General features: G+C 39.0%; 1 pseudogene across 1 annotated transcript; it reads right to left on the bottom strand.

Moving 5' to 3' along the window:
* Positions 1-7,459: 7,459 nt before the first annotated feature.
* LOC144467314 (Ig kappa-b4 chain C region pseudogene) lies at positions 7,460-9,090 on the bottom strand (annotated as a pseudogene). Its single transcript, XR_013493582.1, has 2 exons — positions 9,059-9,090; positions 7,460-7,946 (listed from the first exon to the last, which is right to left on the bottom strand). The product of XR_013493582.1 is annotated as an Ig kappa-b4 chain C region pseudogene (transcript).
* Positions 9,091-16,031: the final 6,941 nt, after the last annotated feature.

The following is a 16,031-nucleotide window of genomic DNA, read 5'->3' as shown; positions in this document are numbered from 1 at the left end:
AGAAAATATCAGAATTTAGACAAATTATTAAACATTTTCCTCCCAAACATTGACGATACATTACTTTAGTAAAATGCATTTTACATTTTTTTCTTTGTGCATAAAAAATGCATATATTACTGCACTTCCTACAATCAAATGTTCTTTATGTTGATGTCAGTTCTCATTAAAACTGTTCAAAAGATTTTCAAAATTTGAAACCACATGAATCAGTCACCGTTAGTTTATTCCTAAAAAGTTGATGCTGAAGTTATTAGAAAAAAATAGTTATCACTGAGGTGGAACATTAAGAAAATACTCTTGATAAACATTTGTAAAACTGGTTTGCAGTTTTTTTTACATTTCAACCTGTTTGACTTCAAGTATGATGAAAATGTACAAAGAAATGTTGATTAAAGCTGCTCTGACTTCAAACATAAGAAATAACATGAATACTGCAGACATTACAAAACAAACTAAACAGTTTATCTAGTATTTGTGCAGAAACTTACTTCCAACATCCAGTCTGGTTCCTCCACCAAAAGTCCACCACAGTGATACAAACTCATTGAGCCGCTGTACAAAAACCTCTCACTGTAGAGAGACACGGCTCTCTGACTTTGACACAAACAAACTCACCAAAAATATTCCCAGTTTACCCAGATTGTGTAATAACTGGTTTAACTGTTTAGAGACTGATTCACAAACTTTGAATATATACACAACATTTTCTGTGTGAAACTTCAAACATCTACAAGCAGTATTAATTTCTCCTCCAGTAAAACAAATTCAAATAAATGTAAAAATTCCAAAGGAAAACTGTCCTATAAATCCTGCCATTAATAATCCTGATATATATAATTATCATGAACCTATGTTTATTGTAGATTATGATAAATGAAAATACATTTTGTCTGAATACATCCCACAGTGATGTTGATTTGTGTGGCTGTGAATAAGTGGGAATTCACAATAATATTCTGCAAGTAAATCAACTCATCCAACTCAAACCAAAACTTTTTATAAAAAGGAAGTAACACATTCCTAATCAATACTCTGGTAAAGTGATTGATCCATTGATAATCAGCATCATCAGAGTAATCCAAGTCCCTGTTGGAGTCAGTCAGAGCATTTCCATAGAGAGCCACTTTGCATCAGCAGCACCATGCTCCAGTGCTCTGGGAGAGTTTATAGTCCTGAGAGTTGAACACTGGATGACTGACAGCTGTCCTTCATGACAACAGAAGCCACAGAAATCCTCCTCATCAAAAACATGACTTTGATCTCCGTCCTCATCTGGACTCTCCTCTGCTGCTGCTTCACAGGTAAAGTCCAGAGAATCAAACTCCTCTCCTCTATCAACATCTGTCCCTCTGAAATGAAGCTGACAAAACCATGATGCTGCTTTATGTTTGTGTCTCTGTATCCTCAGAGTCCAGAGGTCAGGTCACAGTGACTCAGCCTGGAGCAATCAGCTCTACTGTGGGAGGCTCCGTCACCATCACATGTAGGACCAGTCAGAATGTTTATAGCTCTAACCGCTTAGCCTGGTACCAACAGAGAGATGGAGAAACTGCTAAACTGCTCATATACCTTGCCAGCACTCGACAATCAGGGATTCCAGGTCGTTTTACAGGCAGTGGATCAAACTCTGACTTCACTCTGACCATCAGTGGAGTCCAGACTGAAGATGCAGCAGTTTACTACTGTCAGAGTTATCATTACATCAACAGTCAGAACGTGTTCACACAGTGAAAAAGCGTCGTACAAAAACCTCCCTCAGTCAGACTGAACAGAAACTGAACTGACTGCTGCAGCTGGAAGCTACTGAAGAGACTGATACACTTCACTGAGGACACACACACACACACACACACACACACAAAGCAGTGGCAGCTGCTGGTCTTTCAAACAGAGAAAGCTAACTTTAAGTTTACATCATAAAATTTGTCATATTGTAGCGAGGCAGTAACTTTTAAAAGGAACATTTAATTGAAGCAGTTTTTCAACCACACTCATGCCATAGAACCACAGCAAAACACACCTCAAAGATTTTATATGGGTTTAAACACCTGAACTGTGTACAAACGGTGAAAATGAGCTATATCGCTTATGGAAATAAGCAACTCCAGATGGCACTCTGTCAGAAGACTCCACTCGCAAATATCTGCATGGGACTGAGCTCGAGATGTGAAGTGCTGTCAGTCACAAAGGGGTTCAGCCTTGTAGACAATTCCTCCAATCATCATGCATACACCGAGCGTCCTCTCACGCATACCGTTCCATTAGGACCCAGGGAAGCTGAGCCTCCCTGGAAGTGACGATTTTGTTGCATTTATCCAATGACCGTCTCGCTTTGCTGCATGAAAAAAACCTGCTCAACGCTGTGTCATAGAAATGCATGAAGCATCCGCGTCCGCTGTGCTGACACGAGAATGTATAAAAGGGAGGTCGCGTTTGAAAACTGGTGATAAACAGCTGACGTTTGAACATCATAGTCATGGTGTTCAACGCATCCTAGAGCACATTTAATGCAATATAAATTCTTATTTTAATGTAAATTCAATAGTGCATATTTGACCATTTCTTCTATGAAATTTTAGGGGAAGTTCAACCTCCCTTGTTGTCTCAGAGCAATCGCCCCTGACACAAACTGTGCACACACAATTTTAATTAAAATCTCTTTTCCTTATTTGATTGATTTGCCAGTTAATAAAGAGGAAACAAGTTCAGACTTTAAATTAGAAAAGACTTGGTCACGACCTTTGACCTCATACTGGATTGCAGCCATCTCAACTCTGTCCAGTTACAAGAAAACATCGACACACAGAGCAGCATCAGAAATATTCATGATAAAATGTAGTCCAAACAGAACTTGTGAATGAATGAATGAACTTTGTTAAATCTCTGCTTAACATAGTACGGAGCAACAACCCAATGCTGCAGGGATGCAGACACTCAGCAATCTCATTCGAAGTCACTTCTTGTGAGCTGTTTGGTATATGCATTTATTTTTCTATTTTCATTCAATAATATGTAATGCAGAAATACACCTTGATTAAACATAATGCTGTAGATTAGAATACGAGTGCTAGTGTGACCCAATAAACTGCAGTGCATTGCAAAGTTAAGCAAATCAACTTTTACTGAAAAAAAAGATGATTGAAATCACTTTCTAGATTCCAAACATTATTATCAAACGAAATACTCAGTCTCATTAACGTCTAATTATGTTAAGCCACGCAACATCATATTAAAGACACATTGTTTCAGTCACAAAATATATTAGGCTATAGCTCTAATATTTATCGTGGCAAAAAAACAAAAATAAACAGTTCTTTATGGTATAGCCTGTTTTACACAAAATGAATATTCACAGCCAATATAAGAAAACTTAAACGTGACAATTGAGTGTATTATTTGTGTTTCCTTTTACGCAGGTGGAACTTGCCCACCGTGCGCACCTCTCCTCCCTCTCCGGTCCCTGGCTGTTGGTCACAGATTTCTTCCCATGTAGCGTTCCTTTGTGAGACAGTCAGGTTTCTTTGCTGTAGCTCATTTAAGTGTTTATTGGCCTCATCTACCAACACCTCTAATTCCATAGGGTCGAATTTCACTTTGCGCTCTCTCTCCAAACTCACAATGCTGCAAACCATAAAACATGCAAAACCCTCATTTAAATAGGGTGTCTCCAACATGTTTGCACCTCTTGTCATTTACGCAATCACTCTTAGTAAATCACCTGCAAACCGCAGTTCAGCCCTACACGCAAAATTCTAGATTGCGCAGGCAAATTAGCACACGCACATTAGGATCTTAGTAGATCCGGCCCTAAGTTGTTAGATATGATAGAAAACATTGTTTGTGCATTTTCCCAAGAAATCCACCAAACTCTTGTATTACGATACGTTGAAAACCAACAAGCCCTGATCATAAAACGTTTCTGACCTCCTTGTGTCATAGGCCTGCATGGCATCATTAATGTAGGAGGGTGCCTGACTGTGTAGACCTCTAAAAGTGAAAACTAGTTTAAACTAGATTTTTTATTGAATGGGAAGTGGGCAACAAAAATGAAGACAAGTGTGATGTGAGATCTTTTTAAGGACCTGGTCAAAGGCCATATGACAGTCCACTGGACCACTGGTTAGTGATGCATGGATGTGAAAGACATGGCAAAACAAAGTTACAACAGAGTAATTGGACAAAATATATCGGTGTATTAGAATCTTGATTTTACCTCCAGGCACACCAGCACAACATTGTACGATGTATCTTGACTGGAAAATACAGAAGTGGATCAGACACTTCAAATGCTGCTCAAGAGTCAATGCCTGGTCAAAAGTGACACCTATATTTCTGAGGGCAGATTGAACAGATGAAAAAAATAGAAACATCAGAACACTTTAACAATTAAACTTTGATAAGATGTTAGAAACATATCAGCATATAAAGCATCTTCTTAAAGTAACACCACAGTCACATCATCTTCTACACTGATGATATTACATTGAACATGAAAAAACCTGCGTCTTGTCTCTTTAAGTAAATAATGTGAATATTTATTGAAGCAGTTTTTTGTTTATTCTGTTCTGCTTTTAAATTTACAAAAAACGATCAGTTACAGACTGTGGAGTTTACATTTTCTCTAAGGTGTTTAAATTAACGTAGATCCCTTTGCCAAAAGAATTAACAGGACATCTAGCAAAATAAAACGGATGTCATGGTATGAAACCTTTTCTGTCACACTCTCTTAAGAGTGTGGTGAATATTTTTTTGGTCATTATTTTCTCTTTCACACCTGTAAAACAAAGACCCCACTATAAATATTATAACAATTTTATGAACAGAATCAACTGCATTAACGTGGAGGAAGCCAAATGAAAATTTTACCGTCCTTTCATACCCTATTATATTAAGAAACACTGATATTACCAATGCTGTCACCACTGTGCAGGGCAGGAATTTCACGAGGGCCACGAGGGCCATGGCTCTTGTGCCCTCCTCATTTGGCCCTGTGCCCTTGAAAAAAATATCTGCCCTAAGGCCACAGTGGCCTTGATGCCCCGCCCGCACTGCCCCAGGTGATTTTGCGGTTTTCTCCTGTGCCTCTTTCCTGTCAACACGGCTTTGACACCTGCTCTGTTGAGAAAAAAAATGCGATGACATTGTGGACTCTTATTGAGCAACATCAAATGAGACGATGCCTACATCACCAGTGGTGAGTTTGATTCGAGCCTGGCATGAACGGGCTGTAAAGACAGCTTGACACCAGTCTATCACCGGCCGACCAGGAGACTTCATCAAACGCCTGAGCAGGGATCGGTACCGAGACCCGGTATTAAACAACCCAAGGCAAGTTTAATCAACACCGTAATAACAGTAAGCTCCGGTATTATCTGCGTCACTTTTTAAAGTTTCGGTTTCATGTATCATCATTGTGCAGCAGTACAGATGAAGAGAATATAACTTCAAGATGACTCTAGTTAACGACAGCTACACTTGTTATTGTGAGTAAGTGCAATAAAACCTCTGCCAGCCAAGCCAATACTTTATCAATACATGTGATCAGCATGTAGAAAGCCACATTTCAGTCTGCTCTGTCCGCAGTCTCTCATTCACCGCTATTATGATTTACGATCGCGGTCGACACAAGCACATCGCGCTCGTGGTGCTAACAGCAAAGTGTTAAAGACAAACTAAATGAAAGCTGTCTGTGTGTAGGCTAACACTTTATCTGAACATGTACCTGAGGCAGCCGACCTGCAGACAGTGAGTGTCCTCAGTAGAGGAGGGACAGAGAGCAGGATGAATGACTGATACTGATGTTTGTCTTCATGCTGAGATAACGTGACTTTCTTCACTCAGTATTGTGATGTCAGGAGGAATATTTATATTCCAGTCAGATATTATTGGGTTTTAAATAGTGACTTTGGTGTTGTAAACATGACTGTTGCTGCCATGGACTGTATAAAACTATATCCTGTGTAACTGGCCTATAAGGAAAGCATCAGGAGGTGAGGTGTGTGCATGTGTGCGTGTGTGTGTGTGGAGGAAAGGGGAGAGTGAGATGCTGGTAGAGATAGTGTGTGTTATTAGATACTGTTAATGTCACTTATTATGCTTCTGTGCATTGATAGCTCTTTTTAGTCTGTTTCTGCATCATGTTGAGGAGGGCCATGCCTGTAAATGTATGCAAAAAAAAAATAAAAAGAGGATCGGTTGCTCGCTGCTAAAAATGTGGCCCGTTGACATTATCTGGTTTTGAAATGCGGCCCAGTTGAAATAGCAGCCTAATTGAATAGCCCTGCTGTAGTTTGCTTGTTTGTTTGTTAGCTATCTAACAACACATCAAAAATAATTGTAAGCCAGTCTTGTTCAGTGAATCAGTTTATCATGTACATTCAAAAAATATTTAGGCCTAATATTTAAGATTGTTTGCTTATAAATACATGAACCTGGTTGTTCTATATTTAAAACACATTGGGTTTATTGGTGCTATTAAATAAATCACATTATTACTTTTTATACTCATTATTATTAATAGCATTAGCAGTTGAGGCTTTGGTGCCTTGCTCAATGACAGCTCTTCAGCTCCCAGTCCCCACTCTGTGTTCAGTCGGTACAGGCACTTGAACTGGGGACCCTCTGGTTCCCAAGCCAAGTCCCAACAAACTGAGCTCCTGCCACTCATGTACGAAAGAAACATCGATTCACTACCCCATTTCAAATCACAACTCAAAACACATCTGTTTAAAACTGCCTATTCCATCTGATGCCAATTGCTCTGTCACTTTCTATTGTTTTTTTTTTTGTTTTTTTGTTTTTGTTTTTAAATTGTTGTTTCTTTTTAATGTCTTTTTGATGTCATTTTGTGTATCTGTACGGTGTCCTTGAGTGCCAAGAAAGGCGCCTTCAAACAAAATGTATTATTATTATTATTAAAAGACATAATTGACACTTTAAGTATATCTATACATATAAGTGTCAAATCTGCTGGCAGACACTAAGAGACAGAGACTGTCCTTTGATCTCTCTCATGTCATGTCCTTTGTTGAAGTTACTCTGTCTCATTTAAATATGATTTGGTGGAAAATGTCAAATTAGATTCATGTTATGTCAATTTATGCAGATGATACACTGTTCCTCTTATTATTAAGAGCTTTGAATTAAAATCTTCTGTATAATTTATAGGCAGAATTTAACAACACACAAACTTAACTGGAGAAATTTCTTCCAGGACAGACATCAGTAATAACAGAGAGCTTTGTGTTTTACTATTAGAAATGTCTTACCATGTGTATTGTTACCAAAATAAATTGATTGATCTATCATGGGAACTGCAGTAGAAGAATATCCACAGTCTGAAAAATTAGTCTGAAAAAGAGACTCACTACTGTTGTGGCTTTTGTGCATTAGTTTGAGTAATGCTCCTAATATATTACATATGTCCAAGAAATGAAGTCACATGAAACTCATATGATACATTTGATCAAATCTTTATTGCTTTGAGATATTGAAACCATCAACACAAGCAAGAACATGTTCACACTGAAACGTCATGAGAGAGACAGAGAGCAGACTGAGAGCAGTAGCAGAGTAAAACCAGCAGCAGAGTCCCAGTGAGTCAGGTCAGGACTGGGAACACTGGTCTCTCCTCAGTGTCTCTGAGAGTGGAGTCTGGGAGCCCTGGGTGGCCTCACAGGTCACAGAGCCCACCTTCCTCCACTGGTCTGCAGGGAGCCTCAGGGTGCTGCTCCAGCTGTAGAGGCCGTCCTTCTCCAGCACCCCAGGGCTCCTGCTCTCCTCCCAGCTGCTGCTGCTGCTGCTGCTGCTGCTGCCGTCCACCTTCCAGGCCAGACTCCAGTCTGAGGGGAAGCCCTTGTTGGCCAGACACATGAGCGTGGCCTTCCCCTGCTGCAGCTCCTCACTGGAGGGGGGCAGCACCGTCAGGGTGGGACGGACATCACCTAGGAGACACCAATCAGCTTAGAGGACAGGGACCACACAGCTGTCAATCAACCATCAGACACTTGGACACCTTTACTGTGTGAGAGTTGATTTTCTCCTTTAAGGAGTTTCTGTCAGATGGTTTTTCTGCTCCATCAGTCACTCACTCACACATTGTTTCACTTCCCTTTAAGAAGCCTCTCATGCAAATCAGCACAGAGAGAATCATCATACAGAATGACCTCAAATATATCAAACTACACTGGACAGAAAATATCAGAATTTAGACAAATTATTAAATGTTTTCCTTCCAAACATTGACGATACATTACTTTAGTAAAATGCATTTTACATTTTTTTTTGTGCATAAAAAATGCATATATTACTGCACTTCCTACAATCAAATGTTCTTTATGTTGATGTCAGTTCTCATTAAAACTGTTCAAAAGATTTTCAAAATTTGAAACCACATGAATCAGTCACCGTTAGTTTATTCCTAAAAAGTTGATTCTGAATTTTGTTAGAAAAAAATAGTTATCACTGAGGTGAAACATTAATAAAATACTCTTGATAAACATTTGTAAAACTGGTTTGCAGTTTTTTTTTTACATTTCAACCTGTTTGACTTCAAGTATGATGAAAATGTACAAAGAAATGTTGATTAAAGCTGCTCTGACTTCAAACATAAGAAATAACATGAATACTGCAGACATTACAAAACAGACTAAACAGTTTATCTAGTATTTGTGCAGAAACTTACTTCCAACATCCAGTCTGGTTCCTCCACCAAAAGTCCACCACAGTGATACAAACTCATTGAGCCGCCGTACAAAAACCTCTCACTGTGGAGAGACACGGCTCTCTGACTTTGACACACTGAACTAAACCTACAAGCCCTCAAGACGAAACTTAACCATTAAAGTAAGAAATAAAGATTTATCTTCTAGCTTCATGTTTTATTTTCATTACAATGGACTTTTGATTTTCTCATTCAAAAGCTAACTTTATCTTTTAATGCAAAATATGTCTAAAAACAAAATGGAAAGGCAACTACTGTTTCTTGCCTGTTAAATATATAATATAAAGAAAACATGGCTGCTGAAAACATCAACATTTTAAACATTTGACTTACTTCCAACATCCAGTCTGGTTCCTCCACCGAACGTGCACCACAGTGATACAAACTCATTGAGCCGCCGTACAAAAACCTCTCACTGTAGAGAGACACGGCTCTCTGACTTTGACACAAACAAACTCACCAAAAATATTCCCAGTTTACCCAGATTGTGTAATAACTGGTTTAACTGTTAAGAGACTGATTCACAAACTTTGAATATATACACAACATTTTCTGTGTGAAACTTCAAACATCTACAAGCAGTATTAATTTCTCCTCCAGTAAAACAAATTCAAATAAATGTAAAAATTCCAAAGGAAAACTGTCCTATAAATCCTGCCATTAATAATCCTGATATATATAATTATCATGAACCTATGTTTATCGTAGATTATGATAAATGAAAATACATTTTGTCTGAATACATCCCACAGTGATGGTGATTTGTGTGGCTGTGAATAAGTGGGAATTCATCATAATATTCTGCAAGTAAATCAACTCATCCAACTCAAACCAAAGCTTTTCATAAAAAGGAAGTAACACATTCCTAATCAATACTCTGGTAAAGTGATTGATCCATTGATAATCAGCATCATCAGAGTAATCCAAGTCCCTGTTGGAGTCAGTCAGAGCATTTCCATAGAGAGCCACTTTGCATCAGCAGCACCATGCTCCAGTGCTCTGGGAGAGTTTATAGTCCTGAGAGTTGAACACTGGATGACTGACAGCTGTCCTTCATGACAACAGAAGCCACAGAAATCCTCCTCATCAAAAACATGACTTTGATCTCCGTCCTCATCTGGACTCTCTTCTGCTGCTGCTTCACAGGTAAAGTCCAGAGAATCAAACTCCTCTCCTCTATCAACATCTGTCCCTCTGAAATGAAGCTGACAAAACCATGATGCTGCTTTATGTTTGTGTCTCTGTATCCTCAGAGTCCAGAGGTCAGGTCACAGTGACTCAGCCTGGAGCAGTGAGCTCTGCTGTGGGAGGCTCCATCACCATCACATGTAGGACCAGTCAGAATGTTTATAACTCTAACTACTTAGCCTGGTACCAACAGAGAGATGGAGAAACTCCTAAACTGCTCATATACTATGCCAGCACTCGAGCATCAGGGATTCCAGATCGTTTTACAGGCAGTGGATCAAACTCTGACTTCACTCTGACCATCAGTGGAGTCCAGACTGAAGATGCAGCAGTTTACTACTGTCAGAGTTTTCATTACATCAACAGTCAGAACGTGTTCACACAGTGAAAAAGCGTCGTACAAAAACCTCCCTCAGTCAGACTGAACAGAAACTGAACTGACTGCTGCAGCTGGAAGCTACTGCAGAGACTGATACACTTCACTGAGGACACACACACACACACACACACACACACACACAAAGCAGTGGCAGCTGCTGGTCTTTCAAACAGAGAAAGCTAACTTTAAGTTTACATCATAAAATTTGTCATATTGTAGCGAGGCAGTAACTTTTAAAAGGAACATTTAATTGAAGCAGTTTTTCAACCACACTCATGCCATAGAACCACAGCAAAACACACCTCAAAGATTTTATATGGGTTTAAACACCTGAACTGTGTACAAACGGTGAAAATGAGCTATATCGCTTATGGAAATAAGCAACTCCAGATGGCACTCTGTCAGAAGACTCCACTCGCAAATATCTGCATGGGACTGAGCTCGAGATGTGAAGTGCTGTCAGTCACAAAGGGGTTCAGCCTTGTAGACAATTCCTCCAATCATCATGCATACACCGAGCGTCCTCTCACGCATACCGTTCCATTAGGACCCAGGGAAGCTGAGCCTCCCTGGAAGTGACGATTTTGTTGCATTTACCCAATGACCGTCTCGCTTTGCTGCATGAAAAAAACCTGCTCAACGCTGTGTCATAGAAATGCATGAAGCATCCGCGTCCGCTGTGCTGACACGAGAATGTAGAAAAGGGAGGTCGCGTTTGAAAACTGGTGATAAACAGCTGACGTTTGAACAACATAGTCATGGTGTTCAACACATCCTAGAGCACATTTAATGCAATATAAATTCTTATTTTAATGTAAATTCAATAGTGCATATTTGACCATTTCTTCTATGAAATTTTAGGGGAAGTTCAACCTCCCTTGTTGTCTCAGAGCAATCGCCCCTGACACAAACTGTGCACACACAATTTTAATTAAAATCTCTTTTCCTTATTTGATTGATTTGCCAGTTAATAAAGAGGAAACAAGCTCAGACTTTAAATTAGAAAAGACTTGGTCACGACCTTTGACCTCATACTGGATTGCAGCCATCTCAACTCTGTCCAGTTACAAGAAAACATCGACACACAGAGCAGCATCAGAAATATTCATGATAAAATGTAGTCCAAACAGAACTTGTGAATGAATGAATGAACTTTGTTAAATCTCTGCTTAACATAGTACGGAGCAACAACCCAATGCTGCAGGGATGCAGACACTCAGCAATCTCATTCGAAGTCACTTCTTGTGAGCTGTTTGGTATATGCATTTATTTTTCTATTTTCATTCAATAATATGTAATGCAGAAATACACCTTGATTAAACATAATGCTGTAGATTAGAATACGAGTGCTAGTGTGACCCAATAAACTGCAGTGCATTGCAAAGTTAAGCAAATCAACTTTTACTGAAAAAAAAGATGATTGAAATCACTTTCTAGATTCCAAACATTATTATCAAACGAAATACTCAGTCTCATTAACGTCTAATTATGTTAAGCCACGCAACATCATATTAAAGACACATTGTTTCAGTCACAAAATATATTAGGCTATAGCTCTAATATTTATCGTGGCAAAAAAACAAAAATAAACAGTTCTTTATGGTATAGCCTGTTTTACACAAAATGAATATTCACAGCCAATATAAGAAAACTTAAACGTGACAATTGAGTGTATTATTTGTGTTTCCTTTTACGCAGGTGGAACTTGCCCACCGTGCGCACCTCTCCTCCCTCTCCGGTCCCTGGCTGTTGGTCACAGATTTCTTCCCATGTAGCGTTCCTTTGTGAGACAGTCAGGTTTCTTTGCTGTAGCTCATTTAAGTGTTTATTGGCCTCATCTACCAACACCTCTAATTCCATAGGGTCGAATTTCACTTTGCGCTCTCTCTCCAAACTCACAATGCTGCAAACCATAAAACATGCAAAACCCTCATTTAAATAGGGTGTCTCCAACATGTTTGCACCTCTTGTCATTTACGCAATCACTCTTAGTAAATCACCTGCAAACCGCAGTTCAGCCCTACACGCAAAATTCTAGATTGCGCAGGCAAATTAGCACACGCACATTAGGATCTTAGTAGATCCGGCCCTAAGTTGTTAGATATGATAGAAAACATTGTTTGTGCATTTTCCCAAGAAATCCACCAAACTCTTGTATTACGATACGTTGAAAACCAACAAGCCCTGATCATAAAACGTTTCTGACCTCCTTGTGTCATAGGCCTGCATGGCATCATTAATGTAGGAGGGTGCCTGACTGTGTAGACCTCTAAAAGTGAAAACTAGTTTAAACTAGATTTTTTATTGAATGGGAAGTGGGCAACAAAAATGAAGACAAGTGTGATGTGAGATCTTTTTAAGGACCTGGTCAAAGGCCATATGACAGTCCACTGGACCACTGGTTAGTGATGCATGGATGTGAAAGACATGGCAAAACAAAGTTACAACAGAGTAATTGGACAAAATATATCGGTGTATTAGAATCTTGATTTTACCTCCAGGCACACCAGCACAACATTGTACAATGTGTCTTGACTGGAAAATACAGAAGTGGATCAGACACTTCAAATGCTGCTCAAGAGTCAATGCCTGGTCAAAAGTGACACCTATATTTCTGAGGGCAGATTGAACAGATGAAAAAAATAGAAACATCAGAACACTTTAACAATTAAACTTTTATAAGATGTTAGAAACATATCAGCATATAAAGCATCTTCTTAAAGTAACACCACAGTCACATCATCTTCTACACTGATGATATTACATTGAACATGAAAAAACCTGCGTCTTGTCTCTTTAAGTAAATAATGTGAATATTTATTGAAGCAGTTTTTTGTTTATTCTGTTCTGCTTTTAAATTTACAAAAAACGATCAGTTACAGACTGTGGAGTTTACATTTTCTCTAAGGTGTTTAAATTAACGTAGATCTCTTTGCCAAAAGAATTAACAGGACATCTAGCAAAATAAAACGGGTGTCATGGTATGAAACCTTTTCTGTCACACTCTCCTAAGAGGTGGTGAATATTTTTTTGGTCATTATTTTCTCTTTCACACCTGTAAAACAAAGACCCCACTATAAATATTCTAACAATTTTATGAACAGAATCAACTGCATTAACGTGGAGGAAGCCAAATGAAAATTTTACCGTCCTTTCATACCCTATTATATTAAGAAACATTGATATTACCAATGCTGTCACCACTGTGCAGGGCAGGAATTTCACGAGGGCCACGAGGGCCATGGCTCTTGTGCCCTCCTCATTTGGCCCTGTGCCCTTGAAAAAAATATCTGCCCTAAGGCCACAGTGGCCTTGATGCCCCGCCCGCACTGCCCCAGGTGATTTTGCGGTTTTCTCCTGTGCCTCTTTCCTGTCAACACGGCTTTGACACCTGCTCTGTTGAGAAAAAAAATGCGATGACATTGTGGACTCTTATTGAGCAACATCAAATGAGACGATGCCTACATCACCAGTGGTGAGTTTGATTCGAGCCTGGCATGAACGGGCTGTAAAGACAGCTTGACACCAGTCTATCACCGGCCGACCAGGAGACTTCATCAAACGCCTGAGCAGGGATCGGTACCGAGACCCGGTATTAAACAACCCAAGGCAAGTTTAATCAACACCGTAATAACAGTAAGCTCCGGTATTATCTGCGTCACTTTTTAAAGTTTCGGTTTCATGTATCATCATTGTGCAGCGGTACAGATGAAGAGAATATAACTTCAAGATGACTCTAGTTAACGACAGCTACACTTGTTATTGTGAGTAAGTGCAATAAAACCTCTGCCAGCCAAGCCAATACTTTATCAATACATGTGATCAGCATGTAGAAAGCCACATTTCAGTCAGCTCTGTCCGCAGTCTCTCATTCACCGCTATTATGATTTACGATCGCGGTCGACACAAGCACATCGCGCTCGTGGTGCTAACAGCAAAGTGTTAAAGACAAACTAAATGAAAGCTGTCTGTGTGTAGGCTAACACTTTATCTGAACATGTACCTGAGGCAGCCGACCTGCAGACAGTGAGTGTCCTCAGTAGAGGAGGGACAGAGAGCAGGATGAATGACTGATACTGATGTTTGTCTTCATGCTGAGATAACGTGACTTTCTTCACTCAGTATTGTGATGTCAGGAGGAATATTTATATTCCAGTCAGATATTATTGGGTTTTAAATAGTGACTTTGGTGTTGTTGTAAACATGACTGTTGCTGCCATGGACTGTATAAAACTATATCCTGTGTAACTGGCCTATAAGGAAAGCATCAGGAGGTGAGGTGTGTGCATGTGTGCGTGTGTGTGTGTGGAGGAAAGGGGAGAGGGAGATGCTGGTAGAGATAGTGTGTGTTATTAGATACTGTTAATGTCACTTATTATGCTTCTGTGCATTGATAGCTCTTTTTAGTCTGTTTCTGCATCATGTTGAGGAGGGCCATGCCTGTAAATGTATGCAAAAAAAAAATAAAAAGAGGATCGGTTGCTCGCTGCTAAAAATGTGGCCCGTTGACATTATCTGATTTTGAAATGCGGCCCAGTTGAAATAGTAGCCTAATTGAATAGCCCTGCTGTAGTTCGTTTGTTTGTTTGTTAGCTATCTAACAACACATCAAAAATAATTGTAAGCCAGTCTTGTTCAGTGAATCAGTTTATCATGTACATTCAAAAAATATTTAGGCCTAATATTTAAGATTGTTTGCTTATAAATACATGAACCTGGTTGTTCTATATTTAAAACACATTGGGTTTATTGGTGCTATTAAATAAATCACATTATTACTTTTTATACTCATTATTATTAATAGCATTAGCAGTTGAGGCTTTGGTGCCTTGCTCAATGACAGCTCTTCAGCTCCCAGTCCCCACTCTGTGTTCAGTCGGTACAGGCACTTGAACTGGGGACCCTCTGGTTCCCAAGCCAAGTCCCAACAAACTGAGCTCCTGCCACTCATGTACGAAAGAAACATCGATTCACTACCCCATTTCAAATCACAACTCAAAACACATCTGTTTAAAACTGCCTATTCCATCTGATGCCAATTGCTCTGTCACTTTCTATTGTTTTTTTTTTTGTTTTTGTTTTTAAATTGTTGTTTCTTTTTAATGTCTTTTTAATGTCATTTTGTGTATCTGTACGGTGTCCTTCAGTGCCAAGAAAGGCGCCTTCAAATAAAATGTATTATTATTATTATTAAAAGACATAATTGACACTTTAACTATATCTATACATATAAGTGTCAAATCTGCTGGCAGACACTAAGAGACAGAGACTGTCCTTTGATCTCTCTCATGTCATGTCCTTTGTTGAAGTTACTCTGTCTCATTTAAATATGATTTGGTGGAAAATGTCAAATTAGATTCATGTTATGTCAATTTATGCAGATGATACACTGTTCCTCTTATTATTAAGAGCTTTGAATTAAAATCTTCTGTATAATTTATAGGCAGAATTTAACAACACACAAACTTAACTGGAGAAATTTCTTCCAGGACAGACATCAGTAATAACAGAGAGCTTTGGGTTTTACTATTAGAAATGTCTTACCATGTGTATTCTTACCAAAATAAATTGATTGATCTATATTGGGAACTGCAGTAGAAGATTATCCACAGTCTGAAAAAGTATTCTGAAAAATAAAGACTCATTACTGTTGTGGCTTTTGTGCATTAGTTTGAGTAATGCTCCTAATATATAACATATGTCCAAGAAATGAAGTCACATGACGGAACTCATATGATA

This window comes from Epinephelus lanceolatus, chromosome 16, assembly GCF_041903045.1.
Source record: "Epinephelus lanceolatus isolate andai-2023 chromosome 16, ASM4190304v1, whole genome shotgun sequence".
NCBI classification, from domain to species: domain Eukaryota; kingdom Metazoa; phylum Chordata; class Actinopteri; order Perciformes; family Serranidae; genus Epinephelus; species Epinephelus lanceolatus.
The sequence above is the reverse complement of the archived record's forward strand: the minus strand, read 5'-3'. Positions and strand labels throughout refer to the sequence as shown.